General features: G+C 37.3%; 1 protein-coding gene across 1 annotated transcript in view; it reads left to right on the top strand.

Annotated features, from left to right (window-relative positions):
• CCDC192 (coiled-coil domain containing 192) overlaps positions 1-18348 on the top strand; it is a 219107-nt gene that overhangs the window by 5352 nt on the left and 195407 nt on the right.

The raw sequence follows: 18348 nt of genomic DNA, 5'->3' as shown, positions 1-18348 counted from the left end.
AGGTACAGATTGGGTAAATCACATTATTTGGTTTATTTAGGCTAAGGGTTAAATCACAGTCTTTTCCAGATATTTCTAATTCACACCCTTACAAATCAGCAAATGACAGACCTAGCTCTGACCCTTGAGGTCCTGTCTCTTCTGTGAGCTCTGTTACACCCTGGGATAGTCAGGTCCTTTTTACCTGAGCCTCAGTTAGTACCTGCCCAAGCCTCGGGTAGCCAAATTACAGGCTGTTGAGAAATGTTGCGGTTGGGTGATGGGGACATGGGAGTTCATTACATTAGTCCTCCACTTTTGTGTTAATTTGACGATTTCCCCTAAAGAAAAAATAAACTATCTGTGTACTCCTGATTCAGTTTTAGTAAGGGGATCCCCTAGACTCTACCATAGATGTTTCTAGAACAATCCTGAAACCCAGACAAGAACCCAGTCATAATGACCAAGTTCTCAGGATCTTATTTTTCATCCATGAAATGAGGATGATGAACTTTAATAGTCTACCTCAAATAAGACGTTTGGGATATGAAATGGTGGGTGAAGTCACACAAGTAAATGGAAATAGAGTTATTCGGTAATGACAGCAGTCAAATGGGCTCCCCTATGGGCTAGGGACCTCACTCTTTGGTTTCTCTATTTCTTTCCGGATTCACCAGTTCTACTCTACCACTCCCATCCCATCTCAGCATCCCCAGCTAAGAACAAATGATCTAGTGAACTGTATATCCAGAATCTCACTCCTGCAGTTATTTTTGTTCCAAAACATTAACATCTCTTTTTTTTTTATTTTATTTTTTATTTTTTAAAATTTACGTCCAAATTAGTTAGCATATAGCGAAACAACGATTTCAGGAGTAGATTCCTTAATGCCCCTTACCCATTTAGCCCATCCCATCCCTCCTCCCACAACCCCTCCAGCAACCCTCAGTTTGTTCTCCATATTTATGAGTCTCTTCTGTTTTGTCCCTCCGTTTTTATATTATTTTTAACATCTCTTTTCTAAGTCACGTTCATTTAACCTGACTCCCGACAGACTGAACTTGTCTCTCAAATCCATAAGTATTTTCAGCAGGAGGGGTTTTGTTAAAGAAATAGAATTCAAGGGAGACCAATCTAGAGTGGTAGAATATGAACTTTATTAGAAATCTTCTTTCTGAGTGTAGTTGTTATTTAATCTTATATTGTGTGTTTTCAGCTAGCAAAAAAAAAAAAGCCTAATAATGAAGGTTTTTAAATGTATATATTGGAACTATTTATAATTCTGTTGCCCATAGAGAAAGTATCCCTCACTGGCACCGTATAAAAACATTTTTTTCTCTGCTTGGAACCCTTGGGTTAGCAGTTAAATTGCAGTTTTGGAGAGACTTCAGCTCACCAATCTCTGTTTACTGCCTTTCCCTCTAACAAGGCTAATCAATTAGCACCCTAGAGGTAACCCTCTAGTTGGCTGCATATGACACTGAAAAGGACAAGGTGCCAATTACCACATTTAGGATTTCTGTTCAGGGCTCCCAATTAGCTTCCTGGAGTTCAGAATCTTACTTCTTTCAATTTACATTTAATACAGTTGGGATCCCCAGGGTTGGAAGTAGTTGGTTCTGCTGTGTTCTGCTGTGTTTTTACATTTCTAAAAGAATACATTCAGCTGAACGAGGTTAGAATTATGGACCTCAAGGCCATAAGATATCCGCAGTTAGGGCTGTCTCCTCATCAGACAATCCCTTTAGAATCTCGGAACTCTTGGACGGTCACTCAGCAGAACTGATTCTGCTATGTATCATGAGGAACCAAACTGCAAGTAGATCTCAGATGCCTCTTTAAAATTTATTTTGATGTTTATTTTTGAGAGAGAAAGACAGACAGACAGAGCATGAGTGGGGGAGGGGCAGAGAGAGAGGGAGACAGAATCAGAAGCAGGCTGAACCAGGCTCTGAGCTGTCAGCACAGAGCCAGATGCGGGGCTTGAACTCACAAACTGTGAGATCATGGCCTGAGCTGAAGCCGGACGCTTAACCGACTGAGCTAGCCAGGTACCCCATCAGAAGCCTCTTTTAAAATAGCTGCAGTTTGCTGTAACAGAAGAGAAGGAAATTGAAGGATGAAACCTGTTTAATTCTGTGAAGATATCTTGACCACCCAAACGCAATGAAACCTGTGCTACCTATCTGAAAATGGTGGTTCCCTATTCGCCTTTACTACACTGTTCTCTGCGCCTTTAATTTTTGAACTCTTCTGGTAAACTGCATCCTTAGAGTATCAACTGGCCTTTGTTTATTCATCTCTGTGTCCCCAGGATAGAGTCTCTGCTGCCAAAATAGCACTCAGTCATTACTGTCTGAGTCCATTGGACTGAACAAATGGACTGAGCCCCAGGCATGGTATTAGGTGATGGACAGATGCTATCCCTCCGATTCCTACAGCACCAGATGGCCATGGTTTTCAGAATCATCACTATCATATTGATACCTTTCTTCTTATGATTAACACTGGAGAAATTAAGAAATTGAGATCTGGGGAGGTTGAGAAAGTTTTCAGATGTTGAATGACCAATGAATCTGTGTTCACCAGATAGCGGGAACATTATGGGATAATGCAGTGTTACTTTCTTTAGATCCACATCTCAGGTGCGAGGCTGTCCCTGTTTATCTGCACCTTATTCTTTTGGGCCCATTGGAGGATTAGGATGTTATTTAAACTGTTGCCTTGCTGCATTTTAAGATCTTCTGGCAGAGAACAGCTAGTGCATATAAATAACCTCATTTGAAACTGTTTAGGAAACAGAAATTATATTGAAAGGAGGCTTGACCTGAGCCAGATACCTGGCTCCGAATTTCTCCCTCTGAACTATTCCTGACCCACTGTGACACACAGAAATGAATTATGTAAAACATATGATGTCAGTGGTTATGTGGAGGGGCACATCCACAAGTGACGGTGTGGGTATGAATTCATTAATGCTAGAATATGTATGAAGTATTTCACTCATTGTGCAAAACTAAGCTTATTAGAAAACCTCAGAAACCATTTGGCTTTCAAGTCATAATTTAGCGATGACTTCATTAAAGAATCGTTATTCTAGGTGCCGAAACTATGAAAGCACTTTTTTATTTGTAATTGGTGAGGTCAAATTCATAGCACACTACAAAGAACGTCAGCTTTCCAAAACTAACTTAAAGGAGCTGAAATATTTTGCATCTGATAAATGGGGAAAGGCAAGCAATGCCTTAAATTGTGCCAAACTGTATAAATTCTGTTTTTCTTTTAGTACTTGGTATGATATAGTATTATGTTCGCAGGAAGCATGTATTTGGTCTCATTATGATATTTCTAAATTTTTATATTCTAAAATGGCTTTCAGAAAATCCTTCCCATTGCGGAGAAAACTTTCAAATTATTTGTTAATATATCACGTGTGTTTGCAATGAACATTTCAAGTTATTTAAAGGAAATCTTCCTATTTATTCTGAGAATAAGATCAATATAGAATTGCATCTCTATGCATATTTAAATATAAACATTTGTGGATGTTCTAGAAAATGGAGTATTTAGGTATTTATTTTTCCCACTTTAATAGGTGAGAAATGATGTGTCAAAATTTTTGTTTTGGATTTCTTTCTTTCCTCTTCTTTCTCTTCCTCTCTTTTTTCCTTCTCTCTTCCTTTGCTTGCTTCTTTTTCTTTCTTTCTTTTCTTTCTTTCTTTCTTTCTTTCTCTCTCTCTCTCTCTCTCTCTCTAGTCTTTTACTGAAGCGAACTTGACAAATTTGAAATGTACAAGTTGAATTTGACATACACCTACAAACCAGTCAAGAGAATGAAACTACCCATCACCCCCTGGAGTTTCTCAGGCTCCTCTCTAATCCCTCCCACCCACTTCTCCACACCTGCCTATATACCATTCTCAAGGAAGCACTGTGCCTTATGCCACTGTCTATAATTTTGCATTTCCTTGAGCTTTATATAAATGGAGTATGTGATATATTAATGCAGTTCTATATTGGTCTCGTGATAAGAATAAATAGGAAGATTTCCTTTAAATCACTTGAAATGTTGGTTTAAAGCATGAGTGATATATTAACATATCATACAGTATGTACCCCCTTTTACTGGCTTCTTTTACTTAGCAAAATTATTTTGAGATTCATCCATGTTGTAGTCTGTATCAGTAATTCATTTTTATTGAATAGGACCCCACTGTATTGAACCCATCAGTTTGTCTATCCCTCTACCTGTTGACTGACATTTAGGTTATTTCCAGTGTTTGACTCTTACAAATAAAGCTGCTTTAAACATCCACGAACAAGTCTTTGTGTGGACCTATGCTTTCTTTTCTCTTGGGTGAATACCTAAGAGTGAAGTGATTGGATCATATGATAATTTAACTTTCTTAAAAACTGTCAAACAGTTTTTCCAAAGTGATAGTATCATTTTACATTTCCACCAGCAGTGTGTGAGAGTTTTAGTTGACCCACATTCTCTCCAACCTTGGTAGGGTCAGTCTTTTAAGTCTTAGCCTTTCTAATGTAGTAGTAGTATCTCAGTGTGGTTTTAATTTGCATTTCCTTAATAGCTAATGGTGTCGAGTACCTTTCCATGTACTTATTTGCCATCTTTATGTCTTGTTTGGTGAAGGATCTACTGAAATCTTTAGTTTGTGTTTAAGTTGTTTTGTTTCTTATTATTGGATTAGAGCTCTTGATGTATTCTAGAGATAAGAAATTTTTCAGATATATGTTTTGAAACTATTTTCTCCAGCCTGTGGTTACTCTTAATCTTACGTGTCTTTAGAAGGGCAGGAGTTATTAATTTTTATGAAGTCTAATTTATCACTTGGTATTCTCATGGCTCATGCGTTCGCTATCTAAAAATTCTTTGCCCGAGGTCACAAATATTTTCTCCTGTTTTCTTCCTACAGTCTTAAAGTTTTAGGTTTTACATTTAGATCTAGGCTTTATTTTGAGTTCATCATGCTTGATGATGACTCAAAGCTTGAGTCTCTCTCAAGGAATCTCCCTCAGCTAAAGGAGCTCCAAGGCTCCAAGGCCATCCATCTTCATGGGATCAACCATTATCCAATGAATGGTTGTGGCAGGGACTCAGGACCAGGTCCCCTTCTTTAGACAGAGGACAATTCTGAAAGGCCAGACCCCCTCCACAGCCCCCATAGAATTTCTGAGGCTGCTGTTGCATTCTGCATCTCTTTTCCTTTAGAGGTGTTGCTCCCAAGAGCCACCTCCAGTAAGCTGCTCCCCAGGGGCCCTAACCTAACAAGTCAAAATAGGTCTAAGGGAACGAATAAGGTTTTGCAAATGGAAACTCATAAGAAATGCAAAACAGCTACTGTGCCCTGTGTGCTACTGTGCCCTGCCCTTAGTGACAGCACGGCAAAAGATGTGAAGAGAAACTGTCACTGTGACTCTGATACCCCTTCAGAGAAGTCTTTCTTCATATAAAAGATTTAATGAATGTATGTTTGCAGACTTTAAGGAAGCAAAAGTTTGCATTTAATAAAGTACGATGCTGTCTATTTAGTCCATTTACAAAATTGGCTTTTTCCCACAAAAGAACACAGATAGTAAAGAAATTGAATGTTTACTTCTAGCAATATCTGCTAGTTATCTAGATGGTATCTAACATGACTCTGGAAGAGTGATGCTATCTCCCAGATGCTGGGATGTGAGATGTTACTTGGAGTGTTTAGCCATTGTTCAACCTCTCGTATAGCTTCTTTCATGTTGACATCTTGCAATAAATGAGGGGCCGATCCGTATCATGCTCTCCTGCTCCCATCCCCACTCTGTCCCTGGGCAATCAACTCTAGTTCATCTAACCTAAATCTATAGCCTAAATTCTATCACAGAAGCAACTTCAACAGAGATTTTGGGTCTAGCAGTGCATAGAATGATGGTAATCATCATAGACCTATAACTGGTGAAAAAGGTATTTTTTCCTTTGGTTATTATCAAGAAAGATCAAAACTTCATTTTATTTGATGATCATTAAAATTTACGCATGTTATCAGTTGCAGTGGGCAAATGGCTTATTATTTTGTTTAGCTGAAGAATTTACTTCTTCACAACACTCTATTTGTCATAGTTATTAAGAGACCCTCTGGATGGAAGCTTCCCTCGGAATGCATTTCTTCGGTCTGGGCGGGCAGCAATGGAAGGAGGGATAAATTGGAGTTTAGATGCACTACTTCCACTCCTATGCCATTAAGTCAAAGAAGACACAAGGCTTAAAACAGCTTCAAAAGCTGAGGAAGTAAAATCACATCATGAGCCTAGAAGAAGTTTCAAAAATGTTTTTTGATGGACAAAAATTACAGCACTATAAAACCAGATGTGAAAGAAAAAACAATATGGGAGCCTGGGTGGCTCAGTGAGTTAGCATCTGACTTCGGCATCTGACGAAGCATCTGACTTTGGCTCAGGTCATGATCTAGCAGTTCGTGGGTTCGAGCCCCACCTCGGGCCCTGTGCTGACAGCTCAGAGCCTGGAGCCTGCTTCAGATTCTGTGTCTCCCTCTCTCTGCCCCTCCCCAACTCGCACTCTGTCTCTGTCTGTCTCTCAAAAATGAATGAACATTAAAAAATAAAAAAATAAAGAAAAAGAATTAAACCTAAGGAAAATAAAAAGAAATGCTAGAGATAGATGCAAAAGAAAACATTAGTTCTAGAATTTCTTATTTTAATAATAAGCTCTATTTAACTTGAGAACAGAGGCCACAAAAAAGATGTTAGCAGTTCAAAATGAGGTTGGCCAAAGAACTAGGAAGTGTTCTTTAGAAAATGATCCTTCACAAGCAATTGGGCAGGATGACCTATTTCATTTTAATTTCTATGATAGAGTAAATGTATAAGAAACAAAAGGTCCTGTTTTCACATGCAAATGTGCTCCTTTGGTTTTTATAAATGTCAGCAGGCAAAGAAATTCAGAAAACATGTGGCACTGAAACAGATTGTTTACAGATAGGATGTTTTTCAGAATTTCCCCAAGAGGCATCAGTGGCGCAAAGGGCCTCTATAAACTAAAGCATTTGAATGTCTGCAAATTTGTTTCATCAAATGCCCATGACATTTTTTTTCCCCTCCACTTGGCTCCTTTAAATGGCAAAAACTTTCAAACAACAGGCATTATTTGGGGAAAGCACGCCAATTTGTGCTGTGTAGTGCTGACACATTTTATTTTCTGTGAGGGTGGAAATGTTGAGAAGTTTGTATGTGTGGCAAGAAGGACGTTGTGAAATACCAAAGGGGGACAGAAGTTAAATGTATATATATTTAAATAGATACAAATTAAGTACATATACTTAATTTGCTTCCAGGTTTACTCTGAATTAATATTCTGAATAAACTCAAGTTTCACATAAAATTTTCTCAACTTCCAAAACCTGAATGTTTAGATCAAAGGAAGACAGGCAAGGGGAAGTGTATTTTGGGACCATCTAATCAATGAGTCTGACTTTGAGAACACACTTCAGTTGCTGCAGGCTGAAGAAAAATACTTCTTACAACTTCAGATTTTCCCCAAGAGAGAATATCCTCCCAAAGGGCTAGGACAGCTACTCAATCTAGCCTTTCCCAAAGAAGTAAGTCTCCTTGAGACAGGGAGAGGGATCCGGGAGGAAGAAGCACAAAGGATTCAGGATCTCAGGGATTAAGCTTGGCCTCTGGCTGCCCTCAGTCTCGTCAGGCAGATTAGATAACATTGGTTTAATTTGTTTTGATAACTGACATTTGCGGCTGGGAATAATAGCCCCAGGGCGTCATGTCAATAGCAGAGCTGTTTGTGTTAGATCAAGTATCAGAGTCAATTGGTTCTTTGAAAATATGTCTAATAATGTGAACCAATGTGATGTGTTATCTGTACTTAATGAGGCTTGGAGAAATCAAATATTTCTCCAAGTTTTGATTAGAGTTCGTTTCTTCAAAAAGTTGACTCTCTCCTTGGACAAATTTATGCATAATATGCAAAAATGAGAAGCTAATTTAGACTGAAAATTCTTTACCTTGTAAGAAAACTTACCACTTACCACTATTTCAATCCATTTATGAAGCATTTATAAATATTCAGAGTAAGTAGTAGAAAATATTTGTCACATCTATTACAACAGCCTTAAAATATTAAGGTCACATATAAATCAATGAGGAAAAAATTAGCCTTTAAAAAGAAATTGGACAAAGGACACATATCAAAATTTACAAAAGTCTTAAGACATACAGATATCTAATAAGCTGTCCAAACTTACAAATGTCAAATAATATGTCCAAATAATAGAAGGCAAACAAAGTAAAAATTTTAAAACTTAGATATCACATTTTATCTCTAAGTGTGACAGATACAAACAGTATTTAGGAGGAAGGGGTCCAAGATGGAGGCATAGGAATATCCTGAATTCAGGCACTCCCAAAGACACCCAATCTATAGCTCTATATGGATCATTTCCCTCTGAAAAGATGTGAAAACTAGATGAACTGCTTTCTATAACAAAGCATCAAAGGACCACATGATGTGGGTAGGAGAGGCAGAAATAATCTCGTAAGCCCTGCACCCCTAGCCACAAACACAATAGGGAAGAATCTCACCAGACAGGAACATCTCCTAGAAGAGCAAGGTATTGGTGCCCCACATTGATCACCCCAGCCCCTGGGATCTGCACTGGAAAGATGAGCTCCCAGTATATGTGGCGTGGAAAACCAAAAGGGCAGATGTCCAGGAGTCCCAAAGCGCCATGGGAAACTGAGGTTCTGCTTTTGGAGAGCTCACATGTGGTCTCACTCACCCCAAGACCCAATGAAAATATAGCTTGAAAAGTACCTAGCCTCTGTCTGAGACAGATTCACTTGCTGACCTAGGGGCACTGGCTGGAGGGGTAGGGGATGGCTGGGACGTCCCTCAGCGATGGAGGCACTGGGGACACCATTGTTGCACTTACCACATGGCCCGCTAGTGCAGGTTTATTCTCCTATGCCCAGTGGTATAGGCAAGGGTGAGCAGTTGGGACATTTGCTGAGGCCGGAGAGCACAGTTGGTTGCAGGCTCCCTGACGTCTAGCTGGAGTAGGTAAGCACAAACAGTTGTACCGTTCTCTTACTCCCAGCCTAAAGCTAGCACACTCTCATAGACAAGGCACTCTCTTGCTGTATTGCTGAAGCCCATAAATGCATGCAGTTAAGACATTTTCCCATTGCCCTTCTGAAGCCCTGTCTACTACACTTTTGAGCAGCCATGCTAAAGCCAGAGAATATGTGCAGTTCAGACAGGGGACACCTCTTGATCACCTGGGGCACATGAAGATTGATGCTCCAGAGCTCCAAGGGACTGTAACAATCAGAAAGACAGTGCTGGTCAGACACCATCCTCAGGGCACTGTACAAACAGCAGGTTGAAAGACAGCCCCAGTCGTCCCTGAAAAATGCCTATTTTCTTACTCTGTAGCTTCAGCCTGAAGAATAGGCTTCGAGTTTCTCATCTAGAGCTAAGGAGGTATATCCAGGCAATTTAAGCAAGGGGACACCATCCTTGGGTATCCCCTTGGCCTCACTACAGCTTGATAAGATTTCTCAGAAAGGGACTTAAATGCTTGTCTGGAGGCCTGAGTTTTGCAACTCTTGTCCAGGGGACACCTTTAGACCTCCTGGTCTGGAAGCCAGCAGAGTTTACAATTGCAGTCCCACAGGACTGTATATACTCGCATACTTTAAAACCTGCTGCTGAAGGGTCTGACTTCCAATCAACCCGAAACTAGGTGCTAAATAAGATTCCTCCCCTTGGATCACTGACAGGTCTTCATACACACCTAACATTGGGGGTGTGTCAAGAATAAATCAGGCAGTTAAGAGAATCAAAAGGTTCAAGAGACAACCAAGAGCTCGACAAGGTTGAAGGAGAAGGATCATCACCTTCACAGGGTCACCCCTTCAAGGCTGAGACATGTAGCTGTTTTGCGTCATACATAGAAATAAACACAAAGAGTAGGAGTGATTGGGTGGCTCAGTTAGTTAAGCATCAGAATCTTGGTTTCAGCTCAGGATCATGATCTCATGGGGTTCGAGCCTGATGTTGGGCTCCATGCTGACAGTGCAGTGCCTGCTTGGGATTCTCTCTCATCTTCTATCTCTGCCCCTCCCCTGCTCACACTATCTCTCAAAATAAATAAATAAATAAACATTAAAAAAAGAAACAAAAGGGTCAAACAAAATGAAGAAACAGGGAAATATGTTCCAAACAAAAGAAAAAGACCTTAATGAGAAGTAATCCATCTGATAGGGAATCCAAAGTAATGGTCATAAAGATGCTCAATGAACTCAGGAAAAGAATGGATGAATGCAGTGAGAGCTTCAACAAAGAAATAGAAAACATAGAGTACCAAATAGAAGTCACAGACCTGAAGAACACAATAATTGAATGGGAAAATACACTAGAGGAATTTGATAGCAGACTGGATAAAGGGGAAGAATGCATTAGTAAGCTATAAGAGAGGGTAGTGGACCTCACCTAAACAAAGCACCAAAAAGACAAAAGAATTTTAAAAAATTAAAATAATTTAAGGTACCTTCACAACAACATAAAGAATAGCATTCCATTATAGAGGTCCCAGAAGGAGAAGAGAGAAAGGGACAGAAAACTTATTTGAAGAAATAAATGATAGATGAAAACTTCCTTAAGCTAAGGAAGGAAACAGACATCCAGGTCCAGGAATTCCAGAGAGTTTCAGATGAAATGAACCCAAAGAGAGCCACACCAAAACACATTAAAATAAAAATGTCAACAGTTAAAGATGAAGACAGAATCTGAAAAAGTGTCAAGAGAAAAGGAAAACCCTATAAGGCTATCAGCAATTTTCTCAGCAGAAACTTTGCAAGCCAGAAGGAAATGGCTTATGACATCAAAGTGATGGGCAAACAAACAAACAAACAAACAAACAAAAAAACTCCTCACCAAAAATATTCTACCCAGCAAAGCTATTATTCATATCTGAAGAAGAAATAGTTTTTTCCAACAGGCAAAAGGCAAAGGAGTTCATCATTATTAAACTGGCCTTGCAAGAAGTATTCAAGGGTCTACCATAAGCTAAAAAGAAAAGGCATTAATTAAAAACAAGAAAACATACAACAGTGAAATATCTCACTAGAAAAGGTAATATAGTGTCAAGGTAGTAGACTAACCACTTATAAAGCTGCTAAGAAGATTAAAACAAAAGTAGTAAAATTAATGAAAATTATAATTAGTTAAGCATTACATAAAAGAAAAAGCTGTGAAAAGTGACATCAAAAACATAAAATGTGGAGGAAGCAATAATATAAAGTTTTGGGATGTGCTTAAAATTAAATTGCTACTAATTTAAAATACACTGTTAGATACATAGGATGACATATGCGACACTCACAGTAACCAAAAAGCAAAAACTTATTTGTAAATCCACGAAAGAAAATGAAAACAGAATCTAAAATAACACTAAAAATGTTATCAAACCAGAAGGGAAGAGAGAGAGAAAGAAGAAAGGAACACAGAGGAACTACAAAAACATCCAGAAAACAACTGACAAAATGGCAGTAAGTACATATCTATCAATAATTACTTTAAATGTAAATGGACTAAATTCTCTAATCAAAAGACATAGAGGGGTTGAATGGGTAAATAACAAGACACATCTGTGTACTGCCTACAAGAGATTCACTTTAGACACAGAGAAACTGAAAATGAAAGGATGAAAAAATATATGTTGTGTTAATAAAAAAAGAAGGAAATCTGGTGTAGGTATACTCATATCAGACTAAGGAGACTTTTTAAAAGACTGTAATAAAAGACAAAGATAGGCACTACATAATGATAAATGGGTCAATTCAGTAAGAACATATAACATTTATGAATATATATATACACCCAACATAGAAACCCCAAAAAATATAAAGCAAATATTAACAGATCTAAAAGGAAAAATTTCCAGCAACACAATAATAGTAGGGGGTTTTAACACCCCACTTACATCAATGGATGGACCATCCAGACAGAAAATCAACAATAAACATCAGCCTTAAATGGCATATTAGACCAGATGGACTTAATATATAAATGTGTAAAACAGTCCATCCAAAAGTAACAGGATACACATTTTTCTCAAGTGTACAAGGAACGTTTTCAGGATAGATCACATTTTAGGCCATAAAATAATTCTCAATAAATTCAAAAGGACTGAAATCATCTCAAGAATTTTTTTTTTCATACCACAATGGCATGAACCTAGAAATCAATTATAAGAAAACTGGAATAACTACAAATACACGGGTATTAAACAACACGTTACTGAACAACTACCAGGTCATAGAAAAAAATCAAAGGATAAATAAAAAAACTACATAGAGACAAATTAACACCAAAATCTGTGGGATAAAGCAAAAGCAGTTCTAAGAGGGAAGTGCACAGCAATATAATACAGGCCTACCTCAAGAAACAAGAGAAATCTCAAATTAACAATTTAACTTTATACCTAAAACAACTAGGAAAAGAAGAAGAAACAAACTCCAAAGTTAGTAGAAGGAAGAAAATAATAAAGATCAGAGTGGAAATAAATGAAATGGATACTAAAATGATAATAGAAAAGACCAATTAAACTAAGAGCTAGTTCTTTGAAAAGACAAACAAAAATGACAATCTACCTAGACTCACCAAGAAAAATTGAGAGATGGCTCAAATACATAAAATAAGAGATAAAGGAGAAGTTACAACTGATATCACAGAAATACAAAGAACATAAAGAGACTACTATGAACAATTAAATGCCAACAAATTAGACAACCTAGAACAAATGGATAAATTCCTAGAAATTTATACTCTTTCGAGACTGAATCATAAAGAAATAGAAAATGTGAAGAGGCCAATTACTAGTAAGGAGAGTGAATCCATAATCAAAAACCTCCCCAAAACAAAAGTCCAGGACCAGAGGGAGTCACTAGTGAGTTCTACTGATCATTCAAAGATTTAATACCTATCCGTTCTCAAACTCTCCAAAAAATTGAAGAGGCGGGAGAGCCTCCAAACTCCTTTTAGCAGGCCAGGATCACCCCAATATCCAAACCAGAGATTACACACACACACACACACACACACACACACACACACACACACACATTATAGGCCACTATCCCTGATAAACATAGATACAAAAATTCTTAGCAAAATTTTAGCAAAGCAAATTCAGCTATACATTAAAAGTATCATACATCATAATCAAGTGAGATTTATTCTAGCTAGGGATGCAAGAGTGGTTCCAATCCACAAACCAATTTGAATAAAAGATAACAAAATGAAAGATAAAAATCATATGATCATCTCAATAGATGCAGAAAAAGCATTTGACAAAATTCAACATTCATTTATGATAAAAATTCTCTATGAAGTGGATATGGAGGATGTACCTTAACAAAATAAAGGTCATTTATGACAAACCCATAGCTCACATCATACTCAACAGTAAAAAGCTGAAAGCTTTTCCTTTAAGATTAGGAACAAGACAAGGATGGCCACACTCCCAAAGTTACTCACAGAATATTGAAAGTCTTAGCCACAATAATTAGGCACAAAAAAGAAATAAAAGCTATGCAGATTGAAAAGGACTAAGTAAAACTATTTGTGGATGACATGATACACCCAAAGAGTCAACCATAAAACTGTTAGAACCAGTAAATGAATTTAGTAAAGTTGCAGGATACAAAGTTAATATATAGAAATATGCTGCATTTCTACATACTAATAATGAACTATCAGACAGAGAAATCAAGAAAACAATCTGATTTACAATCATATCAAAAAGGGTAAAATAGCTAGGAATAAATTTAACCGAAGAAGCGAAAGATTTTTACACTAAAAGCTGTAAGACACTGATGAAAGAAATTGAATATGACACAAAAAAATGGACATATTTCACGTTCACGGATTGGAAGAATTAATATTGTTAAAATGTTCCTACTACTCAAAGCAATCTATAGATTCAATGCAATCAAAATTACAATGACTTTTTTCCCAGAACTAGAACAAAAAATTCTAAAATTTGTATGGAACCACAAAAGACCCCAAAAGGCCAAAACCATATTAAGAAAGCAGAACAAAGCTGGAGGTATCATGCTCCCTGATTTTACACCGTTCCACAAAAATACAGTAATCAAAACAGTATGGTAATGGCATAAAAACAGACACAGAGATGAATGGAACAGAATAGCAAGCCCTGAAATAATCCATATAAATATGGTCAGTTTATTTATAACAAAGAAGCCAGAATATAAAATGGGGAAAAGACACAGTCTCTTCAATATATGGTATTGGGAAAAGTGGACAGCTATATGCAAAAGAATGAAACTGGGCTCTTATCTTACACAAAATACAAAAATCAACTCAAGGTAGATTAAAGATTTAAATCTAAGACCTAAAACCTTAAAACTTCTAGGAGAAATAAAGCGGGTAAGCTCCTTGCTATCATTCTTAGTGATTTTTGGGGGATCTGACTCCAAAGGCAAAGGAAATAAAAGCAAAAAATAAGTAAATGGGATTACATCAAACTAGAAATCTTCTGCACAAGAAGACAAAATAAAAAGACAACCTACTGAGGAGGAAAAGATATTTGTGAAGTGTATATCTGATAAGGTTTTAATATCCAAAATATGTAAAGAACTCATAAGACTCAATTACAAAATAACTGATTAATAAATGGACAGAGAATGTGAATAAATATTTCTCCAAACAAGAACAGAAACGTCCAATAGGCACATGATGATCATTAATCATCAGGGAAATGCAAATCAAAACCACAATGCAATATCATCTAATACCTGTTAGAATAGTTATTATAAAAAAGATAACATCTGTTGCAAAGGATGTGGAGAAAAGGGAACTCTTGTGCTCTGTGTATGGGAATGTAAATAGGTGCGGCCACTATAGAAAATAGTATGAAGGTCTTCAAAAAATTACAAACAGAGGTGCCATATGATCCAACAATTCCACTACTGGGTATCTATCCACAGAAAATGAAAACACTAAATCAAAAAGATATATACCACCTCCATGTTCAATGCAGCATTATTTGTAATAGCCAAGATATGGAAACAACCTAAGTGTCTATCAACAGATGAATGGATAAAGAAAATGTGGTACATATATCCAATGGAATATTACTGAGCCATTAAAAAGAATGAAATCTTGCCATTTGGGCAACGTGGATGGATCTCAAGGCCATTATTCTAAGTGAAGTAAGTCAGGCAGAGAAAGACAAGTACCATTTGATTTCACTTATCTATGGGACCTAAAAAAAACAATCAAAACAGGACCCAGACTTGTAGATAAAGAGAACAGATTGGTGGTTGCCATAGGGGATGAGGGCTGGGTGGTAGGTAAAATGGGTGAAGAAGATTAATAAGTACGAGATTCCAGTTACAAAATAGATAAGTTATGGGGATGTAATGTACAGCATGGGGAATACAGTCAATAACATTGTATTAACTTTGTAAGGTGACAGATGGTGACTAGATTTATTGTGCTGACCAGCTGACAATGTATATAAATGTCAAATCACTTTATTGTACACATGAAACTAATATCATGTGTCAATTATACCTCAAAAAAAGTATTGAAGATGTCATTATTGGCAAAGTTGTAAGAAGACTATGATTCTCATATACTCTTGGGGGGAGTGTTAATTTTGGAGATGTAATCAGAAATATGTATCAGTATATACTCCTTAAAACCCAGTACCACTTCTATCAGTTTTATTAAGAAAATAAAAAACAAATCCATAAAGATGTATAAATATGCTTAGTACAGGGCTCTCTAATAGCAGGGAAAACTATATGCACACAGTAAAATTTATTGTGACCTTGAAATATGTGGTCTTTTTAAATATTAGAAATTATGGAATATGGGGGCACCTGGCTGGCTCAGTCAATAGAGCATGTGACTCTTGTTCACAGGGTCGTGAGTTCAAGCCACTTGTTGGCTGTAGAGCTTACTTAAAAAATATATGGAATATAACATGTATCATCATTCAAGTATAGATTATACCTAGGACATAGTGTTAATTGCAAAAGATTCCAAATTAATCATGTCTAACCGTGTATAGTGTATTAATCGATATTTTACACATTGTGCATATTACAGGTATACACACACAAGTCCAGAAAGTAATGCACCAAAAAAAAAAAAAAAAAAAAAAAAAAAAAGGAAAGGAATGTGCCAAATGTGGTCTTCATCTGCTTGGGCTGTCATAACAAAATACCACAGGCTGGGTGGCTTAAACAACATTCATCTCAGTGTTGTGGAGGCTGAGAAGTCAGAGACAGGTGCCAGCATGGTTAGATCCTGGCTTTGAAGATCATGGCCTCATGGCTGTATTCTCCTACTGTTGGGGTGGGGAGAGGGAAGAGGGCAGGGGGAGAGAAAGGAAGGAAGGAGAGGAGAGGGAGAGAGAAAAGATACAAGAGGGACAGAGTATTCTGCTTTCTTCTTTTAAGGAGACTAATCCCATCATGAGGACTTCACCCTGATGACTATGTCTAAATCCTTTGACTTCCCAGAGGCCCCACCTATTAACACTATCACACTGGAAGTGAGTACTTCCACTTATGAATTTGACTGGGCAGGGGACACTTTCAATCCACAACATGCAGCAATCTCTGGGTTGTAAGAATCTGGATAATTTTCACTTTATTTTTATACCTTTTCTAATGTCTGAAGTTTTAGGACATAATATATAAAAAATCCATGGCAGAGATGATCTCAATACATGTCTTTTCTCCTTTCTCCTTTCTTATTCCATAAAATTGAACTCCACCTTCTCTCTCCTCCTTTTCTCACCCTCTATCACATGATGAGCTCCTGCAGGGTAGGGAATTTGATTAACTCATCTTTATCCCCTGGGGTTGAGCTCTGGGTTCTACATAAAAGGAGCTCAATAAATATGTGAATGATTCTCATGTGTTTGTTATTGAAAAACTGGACATATAGTTTCTTTTTCACTTAGGGAAGAAAATGTTCCTGAATCATACACTCAATGCAAAGGAAAATTAGATTGTAAGATATTTTTAAACTAAATGTGGTTCAGAAACATTCTTTGGAAAGGAGTAAGCTCTGTTTTGCTTCCCTCAAATGCCTAAGGAAAATGCTATAAATTCTAGAACAGCCCGCTTTCCCTAGGGGCTATTTCTACTTGGAATCTTCCTTAAAATAGAAATATCTAGGTCCACGGTGACTATATTCTGAATCCTATTAATTTTTCTCCTTCTGAATAAAACAGCATTTGGGATTTTTGCTTTCAGATGTGTTCTGACATTCTTTTCTGATGATCATGTCTCTGAAAACCCAGAAAAAAAGCCTCCCATAATAACTTTCTTTGTGACTGCTTAACATGTAATGCTGAGATCCAAATGGTCCAATCTCAAAACTAATTTGTGGTTTAAAAGAAACAGTCTAGTACCCACAAGGTAACTTTCAAATTATTCAGGTTCCTAACCCTTAGTGTACAAGGAAAATAGTCGTCATCATTTACCGTCTGGATCAAATAAACCCAACTAAATTTTTTTACTTTTAAAGTCATTTTTTAATATTTATTTACTTTTTGAGAGAGAGAGAGAGAGAGTACAAGCTAGGGAGGGGCAGAGAGAGAGGGAGACACAGAATCTGAAGCAGGCTCCAGGCTTTGAACTGTCAGCACAGAACCTGAGTTCTAACTCACCAACTGAGAGATCATGACCTGAACCGAAATCTGAGGCCCAACTGACTGAGCCACCCAGGTGCCCCTAAAGTCATATTTTGAATAATTTACTGAAGAATAAAGGAATACTTAAAAAACTCATTAAAATTTTTGATAAAAATTTGAACATAGTCAATACCTTTGTTATCTAGAAAAAATTTTGGCATGTAAAAATCATAAAAGAAAAATATGGTTGCACATCCTCTTAACAAAAAAGGAAAGTCCAAGTTGTCACAAGACATTGTGTGATATTACTCTGTCTTTTATGAGAATACTCTATTTCCTATTTTGTCCTTAGAAGTGTGGTTTATTGGGGTGCCTGGGTGGCTCAGTCGGTTAAGCGGCCGACTTTGGCTCAGGTCATGATCTCGCGGTCTGTGAGTTCGAGCCCTGCATCGGGCTCTGTGCTGACAGCTCAGAGCCTGGAGCCTGTTTCAGATTCTGTGTCTCCCTCTCTCTGACCCTCCCCCATTCATGCTCTGTCTCTCTCTGTCTCAAAAATAAATAAATGTTGAAAAAAAAATTAAAAAAAAATAAATAAAAGAAATGTGGTTTATTGTTCACTGATTCATGAGTTTCAGGATATTCATCTGAGTCTCTAGAAGTCACG

The sequence above is a fragment of the Puma concolor genome, chromosome A1 (assembly GCF_028749965.1).
Source record: "Puma concolor isolate L17-30 chromosome A1, mPumCon1.1.hap2, whole genome shotgun sequence".
NCBI lineage: Eukaryota > Metazoa > Chordata > Mammalia > Carnivora > Felidae > Puma > Puma concolor.
Note: the sequence above shows the minus strand (reverse complement) of the source record. Positions and strands in the feature narration are given on the sequence as shown.